We start from the raw sequence: 7,005 nt of genomic DNA, 5'->3' as shown, positions 1-7,005 counted from the left end.
AAAGCAGTGGACTACCACAGCACAGAATAACTGCTAATTGTTTTCCAGCAATTTAAAGCCCTTAAAGAGCCTGTTGAAGATGACTAGATGGCTCAGCAGGCTGATAACTTTGCACAGTTCTAACTCACTTAAATCCACTTCATGTACAAGTCAAGACATCACCCTCATGATGTCATTGGTCCTGTTTGAGAAAGAAAGATGAACGACAGTCAGGACCTGGAGTCAGAGAGATCTCCCGGTTCAAATTCAGACTCAGACACTTACTAGCTGTGTGATCCTGGGCAAGTCACTTAACCTCTGTTTGCTTTAATTCACTAGAAGAGGAAAGGGCAAACCACTCCATTATCTTTGTCAAAAAACAAACCAAAAAAAAAGCCCAACCCTTATGAGGTCATAAAGAATCAGACATGCCTGAACAACAAAGAGACCCTGTTAGTGTATTTGGTTAGCCAATCAACTGTTCCTTTCTTGTCTCAATCAAATTTCATAAAAATATCATAGGGTGTATCATCTATTTTACACACTTAAAACTTCATCATGACTTCACACTGATCATATTAATCAATGATATACATAAAATCCTTTTTCTTACAATCTCATTAGTATGCCTGCTTCCACTCCTTCTCAAACTCATTCTCCACACAGTTTGTGGACAGGAATTGTTTTTTGATTCTTTTTATATCCCCAGTGCATGGCACATAGTAGGTATTTAATAAATGTTTTTGACAGACCCACCTTTCCTCACACTTTCCAGATTCCATCCATGCTGTTCTACCCATCAATCCCTGAATGTGACAATCTATATCTTTCTTTCAAGACTTTGCCTCATACTTGAAATGCCCTCCCTCTTCACTTCTGCCTTTTAGAATTCTTAGCTTCCTTCAAGATTTAGCCAAGATAATCCTTCCTTCCCTGTTTCTTCTAGTTGTATTTTTCCCTCCTCAAATTATTTCATTTTCTCATCTGTTTACGCACTGCCCACCTTAGTCAGCTATTAACTCCTTCAGAAAAAAGAGCTATTTTTTCCATTTGCCTTTTATCTCCAGCCCAGAGCACTGTGTTTATCACTCAGTAAGTGATTAATAAATGCTTATTGAATGAAAGGACACCCACAGATGTGACATTGCTCTTTACTCTGATGACAGCCACATTGTGCTGTTAGAGCTGTATTGATGCTGAGATTTAGCAGAAGCAGTGAATTTTTGCAACCTTCCTCATTCCAGTTTTGCAAACCAGCTGCACAGTCCAGGAGAAGCAAGACATATTAATGTTTATTGATTCGTATGTGCCACTCTTTCCAAGTGGCTTCCGTTTTAATGTCCTTTACAATTGGTCTTTCATTGTCATCTGAGGCTGCTGAAATTTCAGCCTCTTCAGAGACTGAGCCATTGAAATCCTCACTTAGTTTAAAATGTCTGCACAGCAGGAACAAAATTTACTGTCACCTGTGAAAGCTGTTTTGGTGGCTCTAATAGAAAGCCCAGTTATCCCTCTTTTATACTCCAATAGGCAATAACCAGCCACCTTTTTTTTCCCATGGAAAGGGAAAGTTTTTATTTGATGGAATTTTTGCTAGCTTTCTGTGACTAAATCCAGATACCACAACAAAATGAGGCCCAGGGAGTGCATAGGGGATTTGAATTGCTATATGTCCTTGTTATAGTCTAGCCTTAGATTCCAAAGTCCATTTCAAAAATAAAGTAACTATCTTTGAAAAAAGAAAATCCATATATACTCCATGATAAAAATGTTATAAAGAAAGAATAGAATTTGGCTGACCAGAGTTCAGTGTTTGCTATCAGTTGAGGTTATGATACTATCAAAATGTGTTTTGGTTTTCCAACTTTTCCTCTTTTCACTCCAACTCAATCATTTTTGAGCCTTTGCTAAAACTCTAACTTCTGTATCTAGTGATCAGAAAAGATTTTTTTTTAAATCATTGATAATAGATTTAAACTTGAAGGGATCTTAGGTTGACCTTGTCCTATCCCCTTTAATGTCTTTTCAGTAGATTGAAAACTTCTAGGGAGAAAAGGCTATTTAGTTTTTGTCTTGGTATATCTAATGTCTAGACAGGAGTGAGGAACCTATGTTCTCAAAGCCACATGTGGTCCTCTAGGTCCTCAAGTATAGCCCTTTGACTGAATCCAAATTGAATTCAAATTCACAGTTTGGATTCACTCAAAGGGCCACACTTGAGGACCTAGAGGGCTACATGTTGCCTTGAGGACACAGGTTCTCCACCCCTCATCTAGAACATTGCCTTGCAGATTGTAACGTATGTGGTCAATAAATTCTTGTTGAATTGAAATGAATTTTACTAAGGAGGAAAATTGAATTACTTCAATCAATACCTTGTCCATTTCTACTGTTTCAGGTTTCTTAAAACTTACTCTCTACCATGTGCTCAGGGATCCATTGACCATGGCCTCCCTCCCTCTTCCTTACAAGACTCTCCATCCATCTCTAGATTATGAATTTCACTGTTTCCCAGGCCTGGAATATTCTCTCTCTTTGTCTCTGACTCTAGGTTTCCTTGGCTAAATCCCATCTTGATAAGAAATCTTTTGTGATTGCCCTTAATACCCAAGCCTTTGTTTTTTGATTTCCGATTAATCACAGATCTGTCTTATTTGCATATCATTATTTCTGTGTTTCCCCCCTTTAGCTTGTGAGCTCTTTGGGGATAGAAATTGTTTTTGCTTTTCTTTGTTATCCTTAGAATTTAGTATTCAGTAGTTGCTTAAGAAATGTTTGTTGACTGAATAAATGGACTGATTTGCCTAGAGTCATGTAGCTACCAAGTAACAAAGTTGAGATCATAACAGGCATAATGCTATGAAATTCCTCATAATTGGCACTGGGAATTTCTGGGTTGTTTTCTCTTCGTCCCTTTTTATCTTTTGCTTCTATGAACCAGGCTGAGAGATAGGATCAGCCATTATGAAGGGGAAAGATCATAGTTCAGGCAAAGCAAACCAAAAGAGACTGTGCAAAGGCTGGGAAGTGGGACAGGCAGGTTTAGATTATTGGTCTCCTTCAGTTAAATAGTCCCCTCATCCCCCGTTATCTATCTTTTATCTACTTGGTATATATCTATGGACAAAGTGTTAATTCTTTCAAGACAGAAACTTTTCCTCTCAGCACATATCAGAGTACCAGTTCCCCCCCCATACACTTAAAAAAAATGTTTGTTGATTGATTGAAATTATCACCCCAAATAGTCCCTGGGGCCGTAGTCAGGAAGAAGTGAATTCACATCCAGCCTCAGGCACTTACTACTGTGTGACCCTCGGCAAGTCACTTAACCTCTGTCTACCTCAGGCTCCTCAGCTGTAAGATGGGGATCATAATAGCACTTACCTCCCAGGCTTATTGTGAGGATCAAGTGAGATAATATTTTTGAAGCACTTAGCACAGTGCCTACCACATGGTAGGAGCTTAATAAATTCCTATTCCTCCCTTCCTTCCCCCTCCCCTTTACAAATAAATGGTATTCCAAAAATGAGTTTTTAAATTGTTTGTTTGGAAGCCAGAATGCATTTTCCCAAAGAAACAATAGGATAAACAGTAAGTATAATCCCAGACCAACTGACAAAGAGGCTTTATGGAGATGAACTCTGATGCTCATTAGTGCTCCAATGCTAGTACTCTGAGTTCCAGGTGCAAGGATTTGAAGGCCATGTTCTTTAGAAAGGAGGACAAAGAAGGCATGATGCAGTAAAAGGAGCAAAGGAAGTTCAGTTAAAGGATCTCAGTTCAAATCCTACCTCTTACTCCCTGTGCAGCCTTAGGTAAGCCTTTAAATCAATCTGAGCCTCTGTTTCCTTTTGCATGAAATGAGGAAGTTGTTCTATGTAACCTCTGAGGCCCCTTCTAGCTCCAAATTCATAATCCTATTGTAAGTAGAACAAGTATTTTGTTGTTATTCTGTTGTTTTAGTCAGGTCCAACTTTTCATGGCTCTTGGCAAAGATACTGAAGTGGTTTGCCATTTCCTTCTCTGGCTCAGTTTACAAATGAAGAACTGAAGCAAAAAGGATTAAGTGGGTTACCAAGGTCGCACAGCTAGTAGGTATCTTGAGGTCATATTTGAACTCAGGAAGAAGACTATTTCTGACTCCAGACTGGGCACTTTATCCACTGCACCACCTTGCTACCCTAGAACAAGTATAATTACTGCATTTTGACAGTTGAGCAAATTGAGGCTCAGAAAGGTTGAATCCTGTCCACAATCAACACAGCTAGCTAAGTGGCAGAGCTAAAACTGAAACTCAGGCCTCTCCTGATTTTAGTGCCAGTGATCTTTTATTTTTTTTCAAACAAAATGCTACCTCTAACTCATTTTGAGGAAAGGATAATGAAAATAAGGACCCCCAACCCCCCTTTCCATAGTGCTCCCTGATGAGGGTAGGCATAGAGAGGCTTCTCCTAAGGCCAGGTCTCAAACCCTGTCCTTGTAAACCATAGATTTCTCTGGAGCTTCCAAGTTGTTACCACCTCCCCATCCCCTGCCCCACAGTTACCATAATAGGAATAGAAGTTTTAGCATGTATGTGTTACATCCTGTCTGTTATTACTGTATAAAGTCAGCTGCCAAATACTACCTTCAGCTGTTTAAGACCAAATAGGGAAACCAAAATTTAGAGAATTTAAGTGGTTGCCTAAGGTCATAGTTTCTGGTAGAGTAGAAACTACAACCATGGTCTCCTGACTCTCAGGGCATTGAATTTTCTGCACAATAACTTCCTTTACCCTTCAGTCCACAATCACCTGAGTGTTTTAATGGCAGAACTACAATGCAGCTTCTAATCTCCTGTCCATGGATGCTAGTTTTTGAAACCCTGTCTGATAGATGGACATGACCCCTTTCTTAATGGGGAAAAATGTTTCTTCTCATAATTCTTTTCTTTGTCATTTAAACAGCAAGAAGAAATGATGTCTGGCCTGACCTCTAATTAATAAATAGCTTACAATTGCCTATGATTAAGATTTTGAAAATCATAAGTAAAGAGACAAGTAAATAAATAACTTGAATGAAGGAATGGATATACAAACAAAATTAATAAATAAGCAAATAAATGAATGAATAAGTAAATGAAAAAACAAGTAAATGAATGAATGAATGAGGCTTCTACTAATTGTAATGCCTCTGCTTCTGAGTCAGATAGCCTGAGGCAAATTCATTTGAAGGAAGTAGAATCCAAGCCCTTGCCCTAGAAGAAAGGCATTTCCTGGAATGAGATGATAGGATAACAGGACTCTGGAAGGGGTTACACCTTGTACCTCCAGACAACTGTAAAAGAATGCAAAGGTATACAGGTCACAGATGAAGGGAAATGCTGGTACTCTGTGGTGCCTCCCTGTACTAGTTACATTTCTGTCCAAATGTTGCTCACAAGCTATCCCTGAAAGACAGCATGTTTGAGAAAATTGGCTGACAAAACTTAAGATGAAAAAGACATAGGATCTGCTCCCTCTAGAAAATGTAGCGAAGAAACGACCTCTTTTGGTGAAGGGCCTGCGGCATGTTGGAAATGCAATCCACTTTCAATAAGTGAGCAAACTGTGTTCATACACAGTACATTCTGCTGACTTGGCTCAGCATTCAGATTTGGCCCAATGACAACTGCTTGGGTAGCTAAAATGCAGTTTCTCTGCTAGCACCTTTTAAAAGAAAGAAAATGTTTTTGTTGATCTCTGAATTCTGTACACATGCCAACACAAGCCCTTATCATTCACATCTAAAAAACTGAACATTTCAGTGGTGATGTATAGTTAATCTATTTTGATGCATTTAAAAAAATACCATCTCAGTATCTTCTCGGTTGGTAATATGCTTTTGATAACTTATCTGTCGGTACCAGAACAGAATGAGAAGGAAGTCCATCGTTTTTTTTTTTTTAATTTTTGCTAGAGCAGCAGAATTTCAATACTAAGCATCCTCGGTGTTTAAAGTTCTAAAATCATATTTGACATGTGATTCTGAGAACATCCAATTATTTTACAATCCCATATTTACAGTCCCATGTTTAATCTCCTAAGTCAGGGGATAGGACAGCAAAGAGTCCTAGAAACAGTGACTCAGAGTTGGAAGAGACTTCAGAGATCATGTGGTCTGGCCCACGCCTTTGGCATAGCTTCCCAGACAAATGGAGAGCTAGGCTCTACTTAAAGATTTCCATTAATGGAATACACATTACTTCCTGAGGCAGCCTAATACAGGATCAGAAATTTAGGATGGCTTCCCAATTTTGAGGCAAAATCTGCCTCTCTACCTCTTCTGCTCATTATTTGTTGGTTGTTGTCCTTCATTCTTTTTGTTTTTCTTTTTTTCCCTCCATTTTAATGCAGGTGGAACACTGAATGACTCCTTCACTTCAGCTCCTTCACAGCCAAACCAGGAGGCAGGGACTGTTTAAGTTTCTCTGCCTTCTCTTTGTCTGCGATGACCAGTGTGTACAGGTAACTGCTGCAGAGAACCTTAAACTTCACATTATCCTTGTTTTTCTTGATCTTGACAGCTTTGGCATCTTTTCATCTGACTGTCAGCAGGAAGTCTTTTATTTCCTCGATTTTTTGGGACATGACAGCGGCGGCTGGACGAGGCGCAGCCTGTGTCCCAAGAGGCTGTGCAACTGCCAAGGGGCCAAAGAAGATGGAAAAGCATTGCACTTCATTCTTGAAGAGGACCAAAATGACATCACTAAGATGGAGTCCAGGTGCAGTGTGTCCAATTGTGACTGATCAGACCAATATGAGCTTGGAAGGCTCTACCACAGGTAAGGCACAAATAATCCATATGAACATTTGGAGTGAAGATGTCTCTAAATTTGTGCATCTCATATTTCTTTTGAACTACTGAAATTACTTCTACTTCTGCCTTCAAATAACCAAAGTCTGCTACCAGGTCCCCATGATGCCTTCTGCTCTGTTACAGGTTAAACATCTCCAGTTCTTTTAAACCCAGGATATGATCTCAAATCCTTTCAGCATCTTAATCCTC

At 39.3% G+C, this 7,005-nt stretch overlaps 1 pseudogene; it reads right to left on the bottom strand.

Annotated features, from left to right (window-relative positions):
- Nucleotides 1–6,247: 6,247 nt before the first annotated feature.
- LOC110193268 (large ribosomal subunit protein eL38 pseudogene) lies at nt 6,248–6,587 on the bottom strand (annotated as a pseudogene).
- Nucleotides 6,588–7,005: the final 418 nt, after the last annotated feature.

The sequence above is a fragment of the Phascolarctos cinereus genome, unplaced genomic scaffold (genome assembly GCF_003287225.1).
Source record: "Phascolarctos cinereus isolate Bilbo 61053 unplaced genomic scaffold, phaCin_HiC Scaffold_2;HRSCAF=192, whole genome shotgun sequence".
Taxonomy (NCBI): Eukaryota; Metazoa; Chordata; class Mammalia; order Diprotodontia; family Phascolarctidae; genus Phascolarctos; species Phascolarctos cinereus.
The sequence above is the reverse complement of the archived record's forward strand: the minus strand, read 5'-3'. Positions and strand labels throughout refer to the sequence as shown.